This window comes from Balaenoptera physalus (assembly GCF_965194825.1).
Source record: "Balaenoptera physalus genome assembly, chromosome: 14".
Taxonomy (NCBI): Eukaryota; Metazoa; Chordata; class Mammalia; order Artiodactyla; family Balaenopteridae; genus Balaenoptera; species Balaenoptera physalus.
This window is the reverse complement of record NC_138893.1, coordinates 29161108-29185643: the sequence shown is the minus strand read 5'-3', so window position 1 is coordinate 29185643 and position 24536 is coordinate 29161108. Positions and strand designations below refer to the sequence as shown.

Genomic DNA, 24536 nt, shown 5'->3' with positions numbered 1-24536 from the left:
CTGCGCCCGCCCCGCACTGGATCTGGAGCGTGAGCCGCGCACCTGCCCCGCCTCGAGAGAGCCCCGCCCTGCAAGAACCCCGCCCCCTCCCCTCCCGGCCGACAAGACCCTTGTACGGCGGCCCCGCCCGGGGCCTGCCTGGAGAGCGCGTGCTCCAGAGCCCGGCTCGCGCACCTCTCCTTTCCATGATCGAAGAATAAAGCTCTCCTTTGCTTCTGAACCAAACTCGATCTCATTCTATTGACTTAGCTGACACAGAGCAGAAGGACCTTTGCTAGGGACTGACTCAGGACAGTCGGTACCAGTTTGAGCAGCACTGCTTCACACATTCTGCAGTAATTCATCTTTTATGTGCATTGAATTCATTGCTTTCCAGTCTGTCGCTGTCTTTCCGTTTTTTGGCTCTATTGTCTCGTACAGATTTTTTTTTTAAATTTTATTTATTTATTTATTTATTTATGGCTGTGTTGGATCTTCGTTTCTGTGCGAGGGCTTTCTCTAGTTGCGGCGAGCGGGGGCCACTCCTCATCGCGGTGCGCGGGCCTCTCACTATCGCGGCCTCTCTTGTTGCGGAGCACAGGCTCCAGATGCGCAGGCTCAGTAGCTGTGGCTCACGGGCCCAGTTGCTCCGCGGCATGCGGGATCCTCCCAGACCAGGGCTCGAACCCGTGTCCCCTGCATTAGCAGGCAGACTCTCAACCACTGCGCCACCAGGGAAGCCCCCAGATTTTTTTTTTTTTTTTTTTTTTTTTTAATGTTTAACATTGTAGTATTTACCAAAAGTTTGTTTTATGGTTTGTATGTCCTCTTTGTTTTTTAAGAAATTCTTCTCTTCCTGAGATCATACAGACATCATGCTATATTTTCTTCTAAAATTTTAGTTTCTTTTCACAGATTGGCCTTCCACCTGGAATTTGTTTGTCTGTGGTGTGCCGTAACACTCTCATTTTATTTTTTCACATGGATAATAATTACCCCAGAGCCATTCATTGAGTTATCCATCTATTCCCTACGGGTTTGTAATGCCACCCGGCCATAGGTCATATATCAAGTTTCCATACACGTGTAGTTCATGTCTCTGGTCTCCCTACTCAAATTCTTCTGTTGTGTAACCTGCTTTTTTCTCAGGTAACCAAATATTGCAACACATTTTGTCCCCATAATGAGGTTCTTTTACAATGTAAATTTCAGTGGCTGCCTAGTAGTCTGCCATCCTTCATTTTGTTAGGCTGTTAACGTTTTTTTCAGTTTTGCTCTGTTGTAAATAACATTGGGGGTGAATATCCTTCACACGATCTTTGCTCAAACGCATATTGATTGAAGGTAAATTCTCTGAGTGAAATTAGCAAGTAGGCATATTTTTAAAGCATTGGATAGATTTTGCCAAATTGCCCTCCAGAAAAATTGTACCAATTTATATTCCCACCTGTTCCCTGCCACCTTCCTAACATTTTAATTCCTCAGCATTTAAATCCCTGCCAATATCATGGGCAAAAACAAATAAATAAAGACATACTGTTGTAATTCATGTGCCTTTTATGACAACTGACGATGAACATTTTGTATGTTTATTGGCCTTTTTATTTACTTATTTTAACATACATGTGTGAAACTGTCCTGTTTGAAGCCTATTTATGTGTAGGTGCATGTGTCTTTTTCTTGTTTATGGATAAAGCTCTTTATATATGAAAAAATGACAACTCTTGCTTATGTAGATTGCAAATTGTTTTTGCAATTTGCACTTTACTTTTTACTTTTGTGGTAGTTTCTCAACATGAAGAAGCTTTAAGTGTTGATATGGTCAAGTCTAGCAATGTTTTCCTTTAATATTATACTAAGAGAAAAAAGAAAGTCCTACCCAAAATCATTCCTTGATGTTTTCTTTCAGTTCTTTTAGATTTTGTTCTTCATCGTTTAATTCACTTGTTAGTTACACTCACTCTGCAGGTGGCAACTGTGTCTTTCCTGACTTCTCCAGCGTGGTGAAATCCCCTTACTATATGCTTGCAGAACCCCGGGTACCTTCCCTCTTACCACTTTCTCGATGGTTATGTTTCATGGTGTGTGATTCTTTGACTAATATCTATGTCCTTCCATGGCATGCAAGTCCCATGAAGGCAGGATCTCTGTCTCTCTTCCACTTTTGTGTCCCCAGCACCCATAAAAATGCCAGGCACCTGCATCCACTCGTGTTACCATTCTAGCTTTGTTTAGGGCACCTGATAATTTCCACTTATTCTTACCGGCCCTTACCTGTATCTATTTAGCTTAACTAATATGCACGTATACACACACACACACACATATATATACACATATATATGTTTATAGTTTTATAGTTATATAGTTGTATCCTATCCATCCTTCTTATGAGTCTGCAGCCAGATAAGGGGCTGCCTTGGCTCATTTGACCGTGTCATTCTCTTCTCTGCAGTAGTTCTCTAGGTAGTGCCCCTGGGCTTTATAAGCAAGCAAACATAATATCTAAAAATAATTTAGTTTGTCTTATTTCTACCACTCATAATTCACATTTTTGATTTGTTTATTGCATTGGCTAAAACTTCCAGAACTTGTGGTTCTTTTATAAACAAGAAAAAAAAAACTATATAAAACCAAAATAGAAGATGGCTATATTGTATTTAGGTTGCAATTTCTTTCAATTTTAAATTTCAAAAGGTATCTAGATGGTCCCCTGATGTGCACACGAAGATAATTTTCATCATTCTCATACCAGTACTAAAAGCAGCCACCACCTTCCCCCACGTTCCCAGCAGCCTGCCCTGGTCTCCCTTTGTACCACTGCAGTGAGTCCAGTGTTCCAGGGGAAAACGAGGGTCATGCCCCTCCAGCAGCACCAGGGTGCACACCGCCTGGGTGTCAGGAAAGCTAGCACCGAGTCCCAGCTCTGGCCCTGAGCTGGCATCCTGTCTGGGACAAGTCACTGCCCCGCTATGGGTGTTTCCCCACTTTCCAATCAAGGCACCTGCCTCCCAGCTCTGCAGCATGGGACTCCAGGCTTGTGTTGGAATGGCCCTTCAGGCAGTGTAGGTCCTGCCACCTCCTAGCCCCTGCTCTCTGAGCAAAGTGATCCTTGCCAGGGTGGATGCAAGCCAAGTGATGCCTTAAATAAGCACTGACGTGAAAGCCTGCTGCAGCCATGGTATTAAGGAGATAAACCTTGGAGAATATCCTGTGTTGGCTGAGTTGAGCCTACATAGATCACAGAGAGAATAAACCCTAAAGCACTGTCCACCCACCGTAAGAACAGAGTGCCCAAGACGAGCGATGTCAGGGAAGAAGAGGCAGCGGGAAGCACTACCAAGCCCAGTGGAAGCAGAGACAAAGGTTCAAATCCTTCATGGCTGCCCAAGCACCACCCCCCTGCAGAGACGTCCCTCGCCCTGTCCAGTCACCCGCACACCAACGCTCCTAGCATCGTGGTGGAGGCCTCCCCACCCTGCTGTCTGCTGCTCGAGGACAGGGACCATGCCTCGTCATTTTTGCCTTCCCTGAGCCCTTTTAGATGCTTAGATGGTGACATAATTTGTATGGTTTTCAAATCATATTTCTTAATTAGAAAATATCAAATGCTTATTTTAGAGTATTTAGGTGATATAGAAAGGTACAGGATAATCAATACTAGTCACCTCATCTAGAAATCAAGCTTTACATTTTGATGTATTTCCTCTCTGTTTTCAATGTGTGTTTTTTTTTTACAAAACCAGTCTTATTACATGCATAATCTATATGTATATATCACTGTAACAATTTCTTACATCATTCAATATTTTTCTAAGATATGATTTTTAGTAGCTACAAAATGTTTCATCTCGTACCCAGGAGTTTTCCATTTGCCAGATATTTAGCTCTGGTCTTTGAGCTATTATAAATGACTCTGTAATAAGCATCTTTGCCCCTAAATCTTTGTCTAAGTATCTTATCAATTCCTTAGGATATGTTTTTAGATAGGGGATTATTGGGTCAAAAGATACGAATTTTTATAAGAGCTGTTCATATGTACCACTACGTTTCTTATAGAAATGTACCAATTCTGTCTGAAGTTATCCATCTCAACAAATCCTTGCTAGCATTAAGTATTTAAATTATAATAGTAAAAATCTTTGCTCATTTCATGGTGAGAAATGGAAACTCATTGTTGCTTTAATGGGCTTCTCTTTGATTACTGGTGAAGCTGAAACTTTTCTCCTTTGGTTACTGTCCTTTTGTAATTTATCTTTTGTGGATTTTCTATTCATTCCTTTTCCCCTTCCTCCCTCCCTCTCTCCCTCTTTTCCTCAGACATTCAGTAAAAGTGTGCTGATCACCTATTTGCCAGACCCTGTCCAGGGACCATGGTGGGCATGGGTCAGGAAGATACAGTCAAGGACTCAGCACACCTGGGTGACACACACTTGAGCGGGACACTCCTGGATGGTCAATGACAATTACAGTGGGGCGGCAACCACATGTAATTTTTAAAAAATTATGGTAAAATACACATAACATAAAACATACCATCTTAACTATTTCTAAGTATTCAGTTGAGTATTGTTAAGTGTATTCACATTGTTGTGCAACCAATCTATGCAACTTTTCATCTGGCAAAACTGAAACTCTGTCCCCATGAAACAACAACTCCCCATTTTCCCAGCCCTGGCAACCACTCTTCTACTTTCTGTCTCTAGGATTTTGACTGCTCTAGGGTCCTCATATGAGTGGAATCATACAGTGTTTGTTCTTTTGTGACTGGCTTATGTCACTTATTGTAATGTCCTCAAGGTTCACACATGATGCAGCATGTGATAGGATTTCCTTCCTTTTTAAGGCTGAATAATATTCCATTGTGTATATAATATATATATATATATTTCACATTTTCTTTATTCATTCATCCACTGATGGACACTTAGTTTGCTTCCACCTTTTGACTATTGTGAATAGTGCTGCTATGAACTTGGGTGTACAAATGTCTCTTCAAGACTCTGTTTTCAATTCTTCAGGATATATACCCAGAAGTGGGATTGCTGGATCATAAGGAAATTCTATTTTTAATTTTTTGAGGGCCCACCATACTGTTTTCCATAGCAGCTGCACCATTTTGCATTCCCGTTAACAGTGCACATGATTTCTCCACATCCTTACCAACACTTGCTATTTTCTATTTTTTTGATAGTAGTCATCTTGATGGGTATGAGGTGATATCTCATGGTGGTTTTGATTTGCATTTCCCTGATGATTAGTGATGTTGAACCGGGTGCTTGTCGGCCATTTTTATATCTTTACGATAGGTGATTTTTGACATCGCATTTGCCGTCATTGTATGTAGCATTAACAATGTTGGGAGGAATTGTCTTTCTGCGTTAGCTCATTCTTTTTTTGTAACATCTTTAATATGAAGCTGACTTGAAATCACCCCTATGATTGGCCAATTTCAAAATGTGAGAGAAAGCTTGTGTCAGTCCCCGATCAACCAAATCCTCCACAGACCCTGAAACATCAAGGTGTGAGGCTCTATAGAGAGCTGATAGGTAGGTTTGAAGTGACCCTGTAGGTGTGTGAAAAGTATTTTAGGTTCATTCCAGCTCTTTGCAGCCTCGCTATGACTGTTATATCGGCAAATTTGTACCCAGGGATTTAAAAACACATTAAAGAAAAGATTTGAGGTCAATTACTTTGAACGGCAGTCTATGCAGTTTGAATTTACAAATAATCAGTCGCCTCCTTGCTCTGGCTCTGGAGATGGGGCTCTGGAGGGGACAGACATGTGAGAATCAGCTGGGTTGACGTGTGTGGACAGGCTGGAAGGCTTTCTATGGCAATGATTATTTTCCCTCTTGGTATCATCACTTCTTAAGTCGCAGCCTTTCAGAATTATCTGCAGTGACTTTTTTATTCTAAGCTGGACAGATGTTGTAGTCCTGGATCTCTTTTCCCAGCTGTGAATTGCGGCAGGCTCAAGAAAAGCAAATGAATTCCAGGGTTTGCGGAAGCAAAACACACTCTGGGGCTTCCCTGGCGGAGCAGTGGTTGGGAGTCTGCCTGCCAATGCAGGGGACACAGGTTCGAGCCCTGGTCCGGGAAGATCCCACATGCCGCGGAGCAACGAAGCCCGTGCGCCACAACTACTGAGCCTGCGCTCTAGAGCCTGCGAGCCACAACTACTGAGCCCACGTGCCACAACTACTGAAGCCCACGTGCCTAGAGCCTGTACTCTGCAACAAGACAAGCCACCGCAATGAGAAGCCCACGCACCGCAACAAAGACCCAGTGCAGCCAAAAATAAATAAATAAAATAAATTTAAAAAAACAAACAAAAACCACACACACTATGGCTGCTGAGTGTCCTCATCTCCCAAGACCCCCTGCTGCCCAGGGTTACTCTGAAAACTCCCCAAACGATAGTGAAAGGATGCGGGGGCAACGCCTGATGCTCCAAAGATCGTTGGCAGGACACTCCTTCCCCTGGAGCTGGGAGCAAGGCTGTGGGAGTGTTGGGAGTGGGCAGACAACAAAGTGAAAAGCCCAAAACGTCACCAGTGTGTGTCCTGTGGTTTTGAGGCTGTTTGGGGTCTGAACGGAAACAAAAGATCTGGTTCTTTACACCTTCCTGAGTGAAGGGATCAGTGGGGCTGAAGGAAGAGGTGGGAGGGTCATTGCTGGTCAGGCTCAGTCTGAAGGTGTCACTCAGGCCCTCAGGTCCCCCAGGCTGCCCCGCCCACCTTGGTATTGTGGGCTAATCTTACATGGAAGTTTAAGAGGACTGAGATGAGGAAGGAACCTTCCACAGGGTGAGATGTACAGTTCTGCCGTTTAAAAAAAGAGACCAGAGAACAGTAGCTGACGCTGTATGAATTTAATGGAGCACCGACCAGGGAACTTGGGGACCCTGCAGCGAGGGCTTTGTAAGAGGAGACTCGGGTGCAGAGGATTCCAGGGGAAGCCACTGGCCCTCCAACAGCAAGCCCGGGGATCTAAGGGCAAGCGCCTTTTTGCATAGAAAGATAAGGAAGGGCGTACAAAGGCAAGAGTACAAACGCACAAAGGCAACATAGGAGCCATCACCGTGGAGTGGCCAGGGAGATCTGGAGTTTGGAGAACAAACACAAGCAAAATGAGGTTTCCAGGAGACAAGCCAGACCATTTAGATCACAGTTTCTCCAAACTGGCAAGGGAGAACTTATTCCAGAAAGTCCATGCTGATCCTTGTCTCCCCCCAACCCACGCACCCAGATTGGCCACCACATAGCTGGCACGTGTGCATGGAAGCTCCCGTGTGCCCCTTGTGGGCAGGGATTGGGCCTCATTCACCCTTGTTTCCAAGCCCAGAGCCAGAGCAGTGGCTGGCAGAGTAGAGGCACAGTGAAAGTTTTGTGAAAAGAACTAAAAATAGTTGCAATCCCAACTCCCCACAAAAAAAAGTTTTAAATTTTTCTTTTGAGTGAGATGGGAGGCTGTTAAAGGGTTTGAGTAGAGAATGGAGAGGTGTCCAAATGTAAAGTGAAATTCAGCTTTGTGCCAAAGATTATTTTGACGTTCTGGCTCAGCTCATAGTTTAGTTTTAAAGTGTTTGTTTCCATCTGGGGGTTGGCAGAATTGTGCGTCATAAAACCCCAATGATGTTTTCTCTTTTAAAAGGAGAAACAGGAGGCAGACTGGAAGATTGAACATGACACATTTCTTGCAAACTTTTAAAATAATTTGAAGAGCATTACTGAGATGTAGTTTACATAACGTATATAGGAAAGTCAATGTCATAAGTGCACCACTTGATGTAACCCCACACTCAGAGTGAGAGACAGAACGTTCCAGCACCCCAGAGGCCCAGTCTTGGACTATTGAGGGTCCCAGCACCTGGCCTAGTACAGAACCACTTTAGCAGCAAAGACCCGCCCCCCGCCATGTATACACCAGGCTGTGTTTTTCAAGCTCAAGGCTGCCTCCACTGTGGGTGAAGGATTCACCAAGCCCAGCTTCCTCAGCTCCAAGTATGCTCCCTCGGGTCATGAATTCCATAAGAGCAGGTGTAGTAGACTCTGTAGTGCTGTCAGACATACCCCCCGCCGCGCACACCTTTGGGGATTGAAGGGCTGCCTGGCCCAAGGTCGTGCCCCTTCCTGGGCGACCCACATCCGATGTCTGATCAGTACAGGGGATAAAGGCCAGGCCATCTTGACCCAAGTCAGAACAACTCTGAAGGGCCATCCTAGCTCAGGTCTCCCCACGGGGACAGCCAAGGCTGTCATCGGGCCATTAGCGTCACAGCCCGACTTCTCCCTCTGCCAGTCCCACTTCCTGCTCCTCCCTCCCAGAGGTCTGGTGCCACAAGCTCTCCCGAGTGAACATCTGCACACTGAACGGCACCGGAGTCTCTGCTTCCTGGGGGCCCAGCCTGCCGTCGTGGGCTCCCTTCAGCCTTCCAGACTTCATTTCCAAAGATGGTGCTGAGCTCCTGCTCTGTCCTGGGCAAGGCCCTGGCAGCGGCGGATGTAAAGAGAATAGTCACTGATGTTCATGTGCTTCGCCTAGTGCTTTGCTGTTTACAAAGCACTTCCATGCACACTCTCTCATTTGGTTTCTGCTCATTCATTCATTCACTTTTCCAGCCAGTGAAGGGCCTGCTCTGCACCAAGATTAAAGATCTGAAGAAGAAAGCGAACTTTCCCTCCCTCTGAGAGCTCACAGGCTAGAGTAGAAGGCTGATGCCAAAATGGAGAATTCTCCCTGGCTCTGAAGGCCACGCTAGGAGAGGCCACGAAGTGGGGAAAAGGACGGTGACCAGAGAGTGGAGATTTCCCGGGGGATGAGCTACCCGGCTGAGCCAGGAGCTGCAAGGCAGCACCAGTGAGATCACTCAACCCAATACCAACACTTACAGTCAGGCCCCGGTACTGATATATCTGCGTACAGACTGAGCGACCCTGAGGTCTCCACGGGCTTACCCCAGGATGGCACAGTCTGCGGAGCCCAGGGGCCTCCCCCTTGCCCCTGTGTGACCTCCCAGGGGTCTCCTTTCCTGCTTGGCACAGGTGGTTGGGACCCCGTGCAGCTAGATGGGAAGAAAGAAGAGAGGAGAGTAAGAAGGGAAGGAGGGAGCTTCCTGGCAGTGGGTGGTGGGTGGTAGGATTCCAAACAAAAGAATAACATGATCTTGGCAAGCTGCCCCGGGTCCCACTTCAAGCACTGGATTAACTTAAATCCGTCTTTGTTACTTTCCAGAGTCAACAGGATTTGTTGAATTTTGTGTCTCCAGTAGGGGAAGAATCTAGAGAGAACAAGGTTAAAAAAATACACGTAAGTGAGATGTTGTCACTAATCTGAATTTGGGGCATATTGACACTTGGAAAAAATTTCGATTGCTTAATTGGGGGGTCAGACCCTTCTTTAGAACATCTCTGCATAGAAGAACAATGAACATCAGATTATGCTTTTAGATGTTAAAAAGATGAATATATGTCTTGGATATTTATCAAATTAATCACCCTATAATCTAAAGACAAATGGGATTCCTAGGGCAGTATTCAGCCAGTAATTTAATACCTAAGTTTTCTGATCAATAAACCATTGGCCTGTTAGAATATTTAAGTCATGCTTAGAGTCATTCAGAAAAAAAAAAATCTATTAACTTAAGTTCTTTGAAAGCATGACTTTAATTTAAAATGTCATTTTCTATTTAAGCATTGCATTTTACATTATTATAAAACACCACCAAACTTAACTGGAATAAAAATATTAAAAAAAGTTTTGAATCAGAAATATGTTATAATTTATTAAATGTCTTATTCAACAAGTATTTGAGTGCTAATAAGATGGGCCACCATATAGTACAACTCCAGGGGGCACCATTCATGTTGTGATCTTGGGAAATGGTCCAGGTCTGTGTGAGGCTCTTGGGATACTGTTTTGGACTGCATGTTTGTGTCCCCCCAGAATTCATGTGCTGAAATCTTAACCACCAGTGTGATGGTATTTGAAGGTGAGGCCCTTGGGAGGTCATGAGGGTGGAGCCCCAATGATGTGGTTGGTGCCCTTATAAGAAGAGTAAGAGACCAGAGTGCTCGCTCTCTCTTCCTCTCTCTCTCTCTCTGCCATGTGAGGTTACAACAAGAAGACAGCTGTCTGCAAACCAGGAAGAGAGCTTTCACTAGAACCCAACTGCTGGCTTCCCAGCCTCCAGAACAATAAGTAATAAATGTTTGCTGGGCTTCCCTGATGGTACAGTGGTTAAGAATCTGCCTGCCAATGCAGGGGACAAGGGTTCAATCCGTGGTCCAGGAAGATCCCACATGCCACGGAGCAACTAAGCCAGTGCGCCACAACTACTGAGCCTGTGCTCTAGAGCCCGCGAGCCACAACTACTGAGCCCACGTGCCACAGCTACTGAAGCCCGTGCACCTAGAACCCGTGCTCTGCAATGAGAAGCCACTGCAGTGAGAAGCCCGTGCACTGCAACGAAGGGTAGCCCCCACTCGCTGCAACTAGAGAAACCATGCGCGCAGCAACAAAGACCCAACGCAGCCAAAAATAAATAAATAAAATAAAATGAATAAAATCTATCTTAAAAAAAAAAAAAGAGTCCTGATTTAAAAATAAATAAATAAATAAATAAATAAATGTTTGCTGTTTCAGACATACCAGTCTATGATATCTTGTTACAGCTGCCTGAACTATGACAGATGCTACAGTGGTAAGACACAGTCCCTGTGCTCGAGGAACACACCGTGGAGTGTGAGACTAACCAGTGAGGAGAGCCTCAGGGTCAGAGGAGCAGCGCTCAACAGAAGGGAGCCCAGGGCACCCTGGAGCCCAGAGGAGGGCACCAACCCCGCCCACCGTGGGATTTGGGAAGTGCCCAGTGTGACTCCGGGAATGTTAAAGCCACAAAAGTCTCTTCAAAGATTCTCCAGCTGAGAGGTTAAGAGATTTGTCCAGGCTAACCCAAGTGGCTTTAAGACTAGAGTCACAATTTACTGCCTGTCCAAATTTAGCATGTTTACACTCACAGGTTAAAGGTTATGCAAGTTACTGGTGCTTTAAAAAAAAAAAAAAAACCTCATAGTAAAATATATTTGGGACCATGAAATGATAAGAAACATTTGGCATGTTGAAGGCGAAAAAATGCAGCTGTTGTAGAATTCTCCTGTATAAAAACATCTGACTTTGTGTGCTGGCCTGGAAGGGAGCATAGCTTTAAAGAACTCCATTTGGAGTCACTGCATAAGCCAGGTCTGCTTAATGCAAACAGTGCATGTTCTGTCGTAAATGATTCCCACCTCAGCACCCCGGACATGGAAACACAGCTAATGTCCCTCTACAGCTAATTTGTTATTGTGGCCTCTGATGTGGGTTTGTGGCAGTTGTGTGAAATCTTCCTAGAATCCCTTTGCAGCAAACCTTCAGAGGGGAAACCAGCAGATGGGCTGCTTTGGAAGTCGCTGCCTTTTGTAATAGATCAGTGTGTCCGTCTCCACCATCACCGACCAGGAAAATGGGACTCAAGCCTTCATTGATCTGGGAGTTTTTCCAGTGGTAATAGTTGTATCTTCAGATGCAGCATGGAAGCATGGAAAGGAACACCCGTTCTGGAGGAATCTTCTAGAAGACTGTAGAGAGGGCATACATTTGTACACAGCTAGTAATGGAGATGCAACACTTGTTTAGCATCTTCGCTTTCGAAATCATTTTTAAAGATGTTTATAGAACAAAAAGCAGGGCAGTAATCATAGCTAACTGTCTGCCAAGTGCTGCTATGTCCCAGGTAATGTAGTAGATGCCCCACAGGTGGTGTGTGGTCACAGGAGAGGCATAGCTGGGGTGGGGGGAGGTAGAACAGCCTGCTATATGCCAGGCACAAGGTCAAGTGCTTTACATCCGTATCTCATGCCATCCTCACAACATCCTCTTGAGAAAAACAGAAGTAAGAGCTCCATTTTACAGATGAGACATTCAGAGCGGCTACTGAGTTGTCCAAGGTCACAGGACTCCCAACCCCAACACTCTACCGCTAAGCTCTAGGGCCTCCATTCAGCAGCTCTGGGTTGGTGAGGGGCAAATTGCAAGTGAGCGACCCATTAAAGCCTTCAGCGTTTCAGCGCTGTTGGTACCATAAGTGCAGTTAAACTGTGCACTGACCAGCCACAAAAAAGTACTGAATGCGTAATGTATAAGAAGCACTCCATGAGCGAGGCTGTCTGGAGTTTACAAGAAACATTTTGAGTAAAACAATTTGTAATCAGTAAAACCCCAGGGTCTGAGAAGCCTATTTCTTCATCTTTCTGGAGAAATTGAGGCGACTTTAAATTACCCAGCAAATTAGTTCATTTTAATGCCAGAATGCATTGAGGGAGGGGGCTCTGAGGTGAAAGAAAAATAAGTGTAATTGCTTCTTTTTTCAAAATCACATATTACTTTGTTCATTATGAAATAATGAAGCATTATTTAATCCCATTATGAAATAAATGAGATTGAGTAAATAGCACATCTGCATTCATGCAGTGATATAAGTCAGGAAATGTTTATCCCACTGACATTTAAAAATAGCAGCTCAATTTTTCTTAGTAATGAAATTGTAGGTGTTTTCATTACAAAAATATGTTTTATAAGAAATACAAATATGGCTTTGTTAGATTAACTGTTAGGGAACCTTTCCTACTGAAGTCTTTCCTAGATGGTTGCGTTTTGAAATGTAGATTCACTTCTTCAAAATGAAGCCCATCTGTAGGCAGTGATCAATATCTAACAAAATCATCAGTGAAATGTAAAAAAAAAAAAAGTCAACATGAGAGACTAGGGTTAAGTCCATGAAAGCCCTATTTCCATATGTACACCTGCCCTCTTGTGGTATTCATCTGTATGGTCGCCTACCATGCATTTTTAAGACTTTGAACATGGGTATCTTAACCAATATCCTACGTAGCTGTCTGTCTATACATCTAACTACAGAGCCTCATCTGTGAGTAGTTATTCTTTCCAACAGGCATTTATCAGACATCTCTGCTTGACCTTAGAGCCTGTGAGGCATGCTCACATTTGGTGATCACAATACTGGGGAAAAATTCTAATTACTGGCTTTTCACTATCTTGGTCCAGCTGCTGAGGCTGCATAAAAAATTACCCCAAAACATAATGGTGCAGAACAACCATTCGGTGAGTCAGGAATTCAGGAAGGGGATGGTTTCTCTGGGGTCTTGTGTGGAGACTTAAAAACTGAGGGCTGGAAACATCTGAAGGCTTCCCTATTCAGATCTGGTGGTGGAAGCTGGCTGTAGGCTGGGGGCCTCAGTTTCATCAGCACAGGGCTCTTCATGAGGGCCGGTTTGGGCTTCTTCAGAGCCTAGCGAGTGTCCTAAGAGACAGAGAGAGAGAATGCCAGGCAGAAGCTCTATCCATTTCTATGACCTAGCCTCAGAAGTCAGTATGATCACCTCCACCATTTCTGTTGGTCACAAGAAGCCAGTCCCGATTCAATCTGGGAGGGGACTACACAGGGCATGAATACAGTGAGGCATGCATCTTTGGGGACCGTCTTGAAGACTGACTGCGAACATTTCAATAATGAACCTACGTTGTATTTTATTTTTATGTGAGGTATGACTGTCATCATCTTCTGCCCCTAGTCCTAACATGCTCTCCAGCCAACTGTGGGTCAGCATGTAGGATTGAAGGCCCCTATCCTTCCTGATCAAGTGTCTCTAGAAGAAGCACCAAGGGAGAAGTCCCAATTAGAGTAAATCATCCCAGAGAAGAAGTGAAATTGTATAGGATTTTGTTCTTGAAGGAAAAAAGGGAGGGCAGGGGAGGGGCTCTAGCACAGATGGGTGGGAGGTGGTCAGGCTCCAGGAAGGGAGGGAATGGGGACTTCTCTCTACTCTCCTCTTCTGAGAAGTGTCCCCCCACACGGCCCCTGCCCCCATTCCCGACTCCCACCTCCACCTGCACTTTAAGAGGATTTCATCAAGGACTCTGGGAGAAATACGAATTACTAATACACATTAAAACACACACACCTCAATTTCATTAGTAACCCTGGAAACGGACATTGGAGCAACAATCAGATACCCTGAAAGGATTTTTTTAGGCGGGAAAGGTGTGGTCAGAATGCTTTCTCAATGAGTGCAACCTCATTTAATCTGCAAATTTACTGCTGCCTATAATTATCTGAGTATATCTTGAGTCTTAATTCAGATTTTTTTATTTTTAAAAATACGAGTATTTTTTAATCTTAAAAAATTTCCTAGTACTCAGAAATACCAAAGCCTGGTATCGTGATCCCTACCCACAAGCTTTGCCGGGGACGATTCTGTAGCTAGAAGCTCTCTTGGTGTAGCTAGAAGATCTCTTGGAGATCTCACTCCTGATGGCGAACACTTTCTGTGCTTTTATCAGAAAGGAGACACCTTAGGGGCAGGACTGGGGAGTGAGAAGATCCTGAGAAGATGGCACTGGACTTGGGACCCGAACAACAGACGAACAGGATTTTTCCCAGGATTGCTCCTTCTGATAGGATGTGGGGGAAGCAGTCTAGGTAGAGAGAACAGCATGAGCCAAGGCTCAGTGGTGTCCGTGAGTGCCATGTGCTTGGGAAATGACAGGCACTCAAGGCCCAGAAGTGGCGTAGGAAGTGTGTGGTTAGAGGCTGCGCATGGAGGTTGACGTTAGTGGCTGAGGACCACGGCAGGGAAGTGAACTTCATTCACTGCCCGGAGCCTTCAGTGTTTTTCAAGCAAGGGCACCATGCAGTTAGGCGTGTTTTAGAGTAATTACTCGGAGCCTGGTGGCCATGGAGGAACAAGAGCATATGACAAAAGATGACGGCAAGTGAGGGACGGCTGTGCCCCAGTTGTGGTGGGAATAGAAAGAAGGAAATTATTAAAGAGACGTTCCTAAGGCAGAAAGACAGGATGCTGGGGGTGAGAGAAGGGAGGGAGGCATCTAGGTTTGGGCTTTGGTGACTAGATAGATGGTGGTGTCTTTAACCAAAATGTGGGGTACAAGGGGGAGGGGAGCTTGAGCTAACATTTGGACTTGCTGAGGTACGTGCTTCTGGGACATGTAAGGAGCCAGCCCAAGCCAGGCCCTGCCTTGGGGCATGTATCTGGTTAAAGTTAAATCATTTCTGCTGGTCTGCATGCCTCCTCCCCACGGGAATGTGCCCTCCCAGAGGGAAGCCACTCTCCTTTTTCTTGAAGCTGCTGTGCACCTGGAGAGGGTGCAGCCAGTTTTGCTGAATAAATGGTTGTCTAGCTGAGTAACTGACCAACAAAATGCATGCAAGTGAGAGGAGGGAGGGGAAGGAGAGGGCGAGGAGCGGAACTCTAAGGACCACCCTTTGAGAAATGGTTGGAAAAAAGGGAAGCCAGTGAAGGTGATGGGGAAAAGCAGAAAGGAGGAGGCAAGAGAGCCAGTCCAGCAAATGCCTCGCCTCCAGCTCTTCCATGTCAGCTGACACAGCGGCAGCCAGCAGTGAGCCCCTTGGACATAGTCTCTGGATGGAAAGCTGGCGCTGACCTGCTCAGCCTGACAGTGTGGGCTGCAATAAGTCAGTGCATGTTCTGTCCACTTTCATGCAGGGTCTGCTCCCTGTAAACAGTCCATGTGAGCAATCCAGCTAGTCTCTCCCAAGCCGTTTTCTAAACAATGGGAAATGACGAGAGATAGGAATTATACACCCGGTTCATTGCCTCATCTTTCCATATCAAACTGAGGGAGAAAAAGTTTCCTAAATATTATTAAGTACCTGATAGAATTCAATAAGTGGAAAGACCTGATGAAGGATTATTTTTTATTAATGGAGTTACTTTGGACATCTGTAAAAATCAACCGTCCTCCAGATGAAAGCTAAGACGCTCAGTCCTCCGATACTTAATTGAATTTCTTGGTTTTTAGTTGATTCGCTTAACGTTGGAAGCCTCATGTGACGCTCTTTGTTCTGAGGAACAAGATCTGCTAAACAATTAACTAATTGTTTTACCGATCGATGTCTAATTTTTTGTTGCTGTTGTGAAACGAAAATAGCAGCAGAAAATTTAGAAAACAGGGAAAACAGTCTCCCCGAATCCTGCCCCCATCACGAACGTCTCATAGCAATTGGACATTTCCAGTCCTTTGCCCTAAGCAGATAGTTTTGTAGTTGTAAACACACAGGACGTCGTACCCTGCTTTTTTTCACTTAACATAATCTGATTCTCTTTTACGAGCAATGAAATTTGATACGAGGTGCTGCTCACACGGTTTTTTTAACAGACTGTCATTGCAAGAATTGGTGAGTATTTTCTAAGCCCCATCGACTTCAGGGAATCAGGAAATTAAACTTTTTATTTATTGGTCTTTGACTTTCCCATAAATGGACACAGTTCTACCTTGTTTGACTGCATTGTAAAAGCAGGCACTGGCTGAACAAAGGCCATGCCGATGAGTAATTAGGTATCAGGCAGAGGCAGGGCAGTGCTTTATGGGTCCATTAGTACTTGCCCAGCTGCTTTCAAGTTTCCAGTTTGCTCCTTGGGCATTAGGTACCTTTAGTTTCTTTGGTTTAAAAAAATTACCTACGTGGGTTTTTTTTGTTGTTGTTGTTGTTTTTGTCCGAATGTTTAAGAACAATGAACTGATCTTTGTAGTCATCTAAGGGAAAGGGTAAAGGGAGTTTGCTGCATATGTGATTTTTTAAAAGCCACGTTCTGAATCTGATTAATCTTGTGTACACTTGAGTGCTTAGGGACTTAAAATATAGATGGAGTGATTCATTCTGCAGAGCCCAGGAAGGCAGTTCCCAGCTTTCTGGTGTGTCTCTTTCATGCTGAATGGAGGAGGTGGTCTGACCTCCGCACGTTTTTATGACATCCCTGAGAGACTACGTTGTTATGACATGTTCCTCTGAGAGCCCACTGGGGTTGTTCATCTTAACCAGAGTTCTGGGGGGAAAGCGGTTTTTGCTTTGGGCACTTTTTCTCGTGAAATGTATCTCTTCATATATATTTAGTCCAGAGCAAAAATTGTTATCTTCTCTACCTGTGATCACAGCTATTAAATAAATAACTAAAGGGAATCTATTTTCAGAGGAGAAAAATTGGAGAGTTCTTTTCCACCAATATGACCTCAGTAAAACGTTGTCATCTTTGTAGACCCATCTTTACTTTACCTGCGGCAGCTTGGTAAAGCAAAATGATCATTGCCACTTCTAGAACGGAAAATGTCCATTTTGTTAAAATTAAGAAGGTTAAAAAAATGCCCATATCTGCATATACTTGTTTTAGTGGTTGGTGTTTTGAAACACTCCCTCGTTCATTAGTGCAATAAATCGTTGGTGAAGGTCAGACAGAGAACTAAGTGCTGTGACAAGGTAAAGGTGAAAGGAATGGATGTGAGCCTGTCCCTAAGGCCCTGCAGTCTAGGAGGAAAATGAAGTAGATACTTAACAAAGCAGTGGGCTCAGGGCTGTGAGGGAGCTCAGAGGAGAAAAGAGAAACGTTACCTCCAGCTGGGGGTCGGGGTGGAATGGCCAGGTCTTCCCTTAGCAAGGCAGGATGAGGGGTCAAGACCACATAAGACCCGACACCCACCCAGTGTTCCTCAGTTCTATAGGAACTAATGCAATCCACTCTTGGTGCAAGAGAATTTAACTAAGGACCCGATTTTGTGAAGATTTAATGGCAAAGAGTCTTGATAACAAGTGGGCACCGCCCCACAGCACCATGCATCCAGGAGAAGGGACCCAGAGGGGTCACCCTGCCAGCCTCACCGACTGGCCATTGGAACCTTCCAGGTAGCCAGAGTGCCTACCCGCAGAACTCTCACCCTTTCACCCGACACAGTGAAAAACACTTTGCATGCATCCTCTCATGTAATCCTTAATCCTAGGAGGTGAGTTTTATAAGTAGCCCCAATATAAGAATGTGAAAACCATACTTAGGAGTAACTTGCCAGATTCCACAAAGATAATAAATAAGCGAGCTGTGTACCAAAGCTGCGCTAACCCAGCAAGCAAAGACCAGCCTTCATAACTGTCCACTGCAAAGACACTCTGGATGCTCTTTTGGTAGTCCCTTTCAATAATGCCTGTATGCTGGGCAGGTGTGGTGTCTTGGGGTCTGGCGGTACAGCATAGAGGGGGAAGTGCATGGTCTTCTTCTGTCCCCAAATGCTGCCATCATCCAGGCCTGAGAACCTCGTCATGTCCTGGTGTCATCTCATGCCCCAGCACCCCGCCTACTTTCTCACATTTCCTCCTGTTTTCCTTGCACACCAGCCAACGCTCCTTCTCTGAGTCATGAATGAGTTTGAAGCTGGGAGTTCCTTTGCAGCGCAGACTGGACCCCAGTTTCCAGGACTCTTTAAATCTCTCTCCTTCATGATGGGCAGCCTGAACTTCTAGGACACTCAAATATTTACTCCTCATGTTTGCTCAAATATTTTATAAAGGTGATTTGTTAAATGAATAGTCAAATGAGATTCAGTTTTGATATCTTTGTAAAAGATCCAAATACACTCACAAATACACTTTTCTCAGTCCTGTGCTCCAGTTCTACAAATCTGCTCCACGTGCTGAGCCACCGTCATACCACTGCTTGTGTGCACACGCATGCGTGTGCACACACGCCCACCACTCACTCCTGTGCATGCTCAGGTGAGCTCCTCTCATTTCCTCCCATCTTCCACGGCATCCTCAGTCCCCTTCTAGCTTCTCCAAAAGTTCTGGTGTGCTGACTGTGCATTTCCTTGTGTCCCACCAGCAGTTCTCAGCTCTGACTGGCCCTGGAATCACCTGGGGAGCTTTTAAAATACACCAAAGCTGGCTCCCACCCCAGACACCTGACTTAACTGATCTGGGTGGGACCCCAGCCCTGGCACTGCCGAAGCCTTCCCAGGAGACTAACTGGGCAGCCAGCCTCAGGAAGCTTGCCCCCCAGCCTTCTCGTGGCTCCATCTCCTCACTTTTGCCTGCAGGAATGATTTTCAATCCCCTCCCATCATTTTCTCCCGTCTCACTCCAGATCTGCTGAACCCTGTTGGGAAACCCCAAAGCAGGATCACGGACCCTCTCTAAATCCAGACCACCTCCCAGCTCCGGGGCCTCCTCCAGCTGGTGGCCCCGCCCACCTTCTCCAAGGTCCCACCTGAGGCACCTTCTTCTCAGATGAAGACCCACCCTCCACCTCCATATGAGGAAGCGGTCACTCCAGAGAGACTCAAGTCCTCCCTCTTCCCCTGAAGGTTTCTCTCATCTCCTCCCCCCACCCACTCATGCCATGTGCCCCTCACCCAGAAGCGGGTCCCCCTTCCAGGAGCACACCCCACCCAATATGCACCAGCCTCACCTACTCCTCCTTCATCCTTAGGCAGCCTAGTGTGTCCACTTCCATTCTCTCCTTTGCCTTGGTCTGTAAGCACCACTCTTTACTATGTTTAAAAAAAATCCTAAAAAAGAAAAATAGGGGGGTTGGAGGGGGAATCTGAATACAGAACCAGAGAGACGGTCGTGTGGGAAGGACTCGGACAAACACTGCTGGCCTTGAGGTAGGAGGAAGAGGCCACAAACCAAGGTTCTGGAAGCTGGAAAGGGAAAGGAAATGGGCTCTCCCCTAGGGCCTCCAGAAAGGAGTACAGCCCTGCCTCCACCTTGATTTTTGCCCATTGAGACCGATTTTGGACTCTGACCTCCAAAACTGTAAGATAATAAATTCGTGTTGTTTTAAGCCAAAAAAAAAATCCTTCTGCTGAACCTTCCTCCATCAAGCTATCATCCCATCTCCTCCCTCATATCCGGTCCCCATCCTGAGCTGACCCTCCCTGCCCAGCTGTCTGCTGGAGGGCTCTCCCCGGCTCCCCCAGGCACCTTAAATGGAACCCAGCTGCAACCACACTCATCACCTTCTCCCCCAGCTGGAGCCTTTTTCCATTTCTGAATAGCTCGATTTATTTGAACAGTGGCTAAATGCTGCGTGACTTTACCCAAGAGCAAACCCTGTAACTTCACATTCCCAGCTATAAGGAGGGAAAACAGCAGACCTCATTCCATCTGCCAAATAAACCCTCACTATTACACTATTAACTCTTGATTTCACCTATCATTATGCTTTCAGTAAGCAAAGGAATGAAACCCAAATAACTGCTTATATCCATAAGTAATCAAAATGTATTTAGTGCTTTAGCAGTTTGTTTTTCTAATTCTCCTTTTTAAAAGTTTTTATTATTATTTTATTTATTTCATTATTTATTTGGTTTCACCAGGTCTTAGTTGTGGCTCGCGGGCTCTTTAGTTGTGGCACTTGGTCTCCTTAGTTGTAGCTACGGGCTCCTTAGTTGTGGCATGCAAGCTCTTAGTTGCAGCATGCATGTGGGATCCAGTTCCCTAACCAGGGATCGAACCCAGGCCCCCTGCACTGGGAGCACAGAGTCTTAACCACTGCACCACCAAGGGAGTCCCTCTAATTCCCCTTTAATTAGCAGAGAAAGAATTAAAATCAATTCCTCATCCAGCAGATTAAAAAAAAAAAAAATAGACTCGGCTTTTGCCCTTAAACATATCCAAATTTTAATGTACACAAGATACACAAATTCATAATTGTTCTGTAATGTAATATGTAACCAATATTAGACACATTTCTATGACATTTATCTTATCTCCCTGATCACAGCTTAATAAAATTATAATTATGACCTTTCAAAGCGTTATCACCTGATCGACATTTAATTGGCATTCTTGGCTTGAAATCTTGGCTATCGCAAGGGGGGTTGCAGCGTTTTGTCCTCGGACAGACAGTCTAGATTGCACACATTTTGAGCAAGGACGCGTCTGTTGCTGCTCACCCTTGTAGTTCAATGGCCAAAGCAGGGGCTTGAAAAATAGTCACTGAATGATAAGTAAATACATGGGGTGTTCGGGCATGTCTTACGTGTATCCACATTGGTACCCATGAGAACGTGGCCCAAAAGGAGTGGGGCAATTGAGAGAGGGTTTGGGGCAGGGCCATATTAGGAATGAGCTGGAAATCAGCCCTGATTCTGTTGGCCAACATATCTGCTTTAACCAGAACTATCCTGATTGACTGAAGACGCTGGAGGCTCAGACGGCTGTGTACCGGCAGAGCCAAATCCTTCCTTTAAAGCTCTAGAATGTCACAGATATTAGGCATTGGTTTCGATACAAAATATGCTTTGGAGGAACAATAAGATTTCTCCCGTGGGATTATGTTGAGACTTCCCCATCCTCTTTTGGAACCGCAATGACATTTGTTGGCGAAGGATTGGATATACCACTCATGGCTGGTAACAGTCACAGAAGCTTAGACGAAGGTTATAAACAGTGGGAGAATATTTAAGACAGGTTCAGTGTTTCTCTTTCAGGCCTAAGGAATAGATAGCAATGTGTTCTCGGGCAGAGAAGGCTGTGTTCCGCTATGGTCACTTATAACCCTGTGAACAACTGCATGGCACGTGGGTAATGGGCGGAGTTGTTCTTTCTTCTGGGAACTAGGATTGCCCACTACAAACGATGCAGCCCGACCGGTGATCAAGTAGAGTAGAAATAATGGTCCTTGCATCTGAACATTCTGGTGCTAGCTCCTATTTGGGCAGGAGGAGGGGTAGAAGAGAAGAAAATGTGATTTGCGCTCCTGTGCCTGTATTACCCGATTTGGGAACTTGCAGATCTGTTTGATTTCAATTGGGAGAGAGAATAAAGCATTTGAAGTTATTTTGGTAACTGTGTGCAGAAATCACACGCTACACCTAACAAATTCAACAATTTCATAGAGCCGTAGTCAAACGCATGAGTTACAATTTAATTCATTCCATTTATTCAGTGAGTCAGGCTCTGACAGGGGGTTGATTTGTTGTTTAATATTTGGGAGGATTATTTTGGTGTAGCCGTAATGTGTTTACTTAAATACTGTGTGTTAAATGAGATGTTTTCATTTGTTTTGATAGGTACTTATAAAGGCAATGTACAGCATTTCACACTTACACAGCCCTTCCGAGTCCGCAACGCGGCACCAGGATTCCCACAAAAAACTACCCTGTGTGTTTGGGAAGTGCCAGCCTCGTTTCACCCAGAGGAAAGCAAGGATTGAGCAGTGCTGTCAAATCCCAAAGCCCAGAGCTGAGCTGAAGGGGGTCTTCCCCCATTGCTGGCTCAAGACACCACGCTAGGACCAAGGATTGTGGGCGGCAGCAAAGAGCTCAGATGAGGAAATTTATTCTTCTTGCTTGTTTTATGGTTCTTAGGGTGTTACCATAACAGCATGGATTCTTCCCTGAACTCAGCGGAACATATGGGAAACCTATACTTAGCTTATCATTTCAAACTCTTCCTCCCCCACACCTACCTCCCCCCTCAGAGGCCTCAATATGGTACCAGTTCTGTAGGTAAAAAAAAAAAAATGTTGAATTGAGTGAAATGTCTGTTCCCCTTGACCCATGGGCCAGCAGTGATGTGTCCTGAGCTTTGACCGGAGTTACAATTGACCACTAACCTGCAAAGAGGAAATTGTTCACACAATGGTTGTCGTATCAGCCGTGGAAGGGAAACACAGCCACCACATCTGACTCAAGTGTGGAGCCATCAGAACAGAGACGGCCGTGGCCAAAGACAGCCACAAAATATGCAAAACAAAGAGAGGGCACAGAGCAATCTTTAAAATTAGTCATAAAAGTCAAAACAGACCAAATGAGAGTGTGCTTCTCTGCCTAAAAACAGAGTTTAAGAGTTGGTCTCATACAGGAAATCATCACTCTGCTCTTTAAACTATCGTGTCTAAGGGTCTTTAGATCTGATTTTTGCAAGTATAAATTAGAAAGAAAAATAGTTATGCACATGCCTACAACATGCACAGTAATTAACTGAAGCTTCCTGGTTTGGGTCTAGAATGGATACAAGGCAGCATCACTCCAAAACGTTATTGCTAAGCCATCAGCCATTCTTTTAGTGTCTAAGTCATTTCTAGGATGGCACAAGTCCAAGTCTAATTCATTAAAACAGAAGAAATCTATAAACACCTGCATGTAACTGATTAGTAAGTTGGGGTTTCTTTAACTGGTTGTTTATTCCTCTGTTCAAAACAACACACTAAAACAAAGAACCAACGATGGCAAGTCATTGACATTTTGCCAAGTTTCTTCCTTTTTTTTTTGAACATCTTTATTGGAGTATAATTGTTTTACAATGGTGTGTTAGTTTCCGCTGTATAACAAAGTGAATCAGCTATACATAAACATATATCCCCATATCCCCTCCCTCTTGTGTCTCCCTCCCACCCTCCCTATCCCACCCATCTAGGTGGACACAAAGCACTGAGCTGATCTCCCTGTGCTATGTGGCTGCTTCCCACTAGCTATCTATTTTACATTTGGTAGTGTATATATGTCCATGCCACTCTCTCACTTCGTCCCAGCTTCCCCTTCCCCTTCCCCGTGTCCTCAAGTCCATTCTCTGACATTTTGCCAAGCTATTAAAGACTTATTTTTGCAAAGTGGGTTATTGTATTTGGGGCATCAACCCCGGAGCCCCTAAGACCAACCCCTACATTAAAGTGCTGTATCCTTTTGTTCTTGGTTCATTGGACTGAGACCTGTGAGGTCATTGGACAGTGTCATTTATTTTTTTACATAGAAAACAATTAAGTGGAAAAAGACTAGTTTTAAGGGCAAATTATCTAATTTGTGTTTCTAGAGACAGTAAATATACTCTTTAATCCCAAAGAGTAGAGACTGATCTTCCCCATCCTCACATCCGTGCTTCACATACTTGCAGATTTGGTTCTATATACCTTTTTGGTAATTTTTTGAATTTCATCTCCAGTACGTTGAATTTGGGGTCACTCTTGTTGGAGATTGTTGGCATTTGAGCAGAGAAAGGTGAGGCAAGGTAGGGGTTCAGTCAGTGAGGGTTTGTGAGGAGACCTTGGGAAAAGAAAACGAAATAGAAAGAAATGTACCTGGTGAAGAACAGCAGTCCTGAATGTCAGGGAGTCAGACGGTGACTAGCAGAGAACCTACCCCAGACAGAGCTAACGTCATGTAACCCTGTGCGTGGGGATATGGACTTGAGAGTCAGGTACAGTGCAATCCCCCCAGAATGTTCAAGCATTCAATTATTTTGACTATCTGGATCAGGGATCCAAGAAGCAGCACTGGACATCAGAAGCAGCTCAGGTATCATAAAATCTGCCTGTTAATAGAATCTGGCATTCTATTAAACCAAAACAAAACAAAAACAAAGCATCTCTTTGAAACTGGGGGCAACAGGGATCACCTACAATTTTCCTCAAAAAAGGAACAGTAAATGGAAATGCCCATGATTTAAGATGTATAATGTGTCACTGGATAGTCTCTTTATTTTAGTGTGTCATTTAAAAAATTTTATTTAGTGAATATGAAAACACTTTGTAAAGGCTGTGACAGGGTTGACTATGATTCCACTGTCTCATTTCTATTTTTCTCCTAAGATTGGAAGTTCTTCAACAGTGAATTCTACCAGAGGTGGGGCCGAGGTGAGCCCAACCCTCCTTCTTAGATGGGAAGTCACCACTGTAACTTCAAAGTCA

General features: G+C 44.7%; 1 long non-coding RNA gene across 1 annotated transcript; it reads right to left on the bottom strand.

Annotated features, from left to right (window-relative positions):
- Nucleotides 1-421: 421 nt before the first annotated feature.
- Nucleotides 422-20484, bottom strand: LOC309642170. Its single transcript, XR_014253023.1, has 2 exons — nucleotides 19311-20484; nucleotides 422-18765 (listed from the first exon to the last, which is right to left on the bottom strand). It is a non-coding gene; the product is annotated as an uncharacterized lncRNA (long non-coding RNA).
- Nucleotides 20485-24536: the final 4052 nt, after the last annotated feature.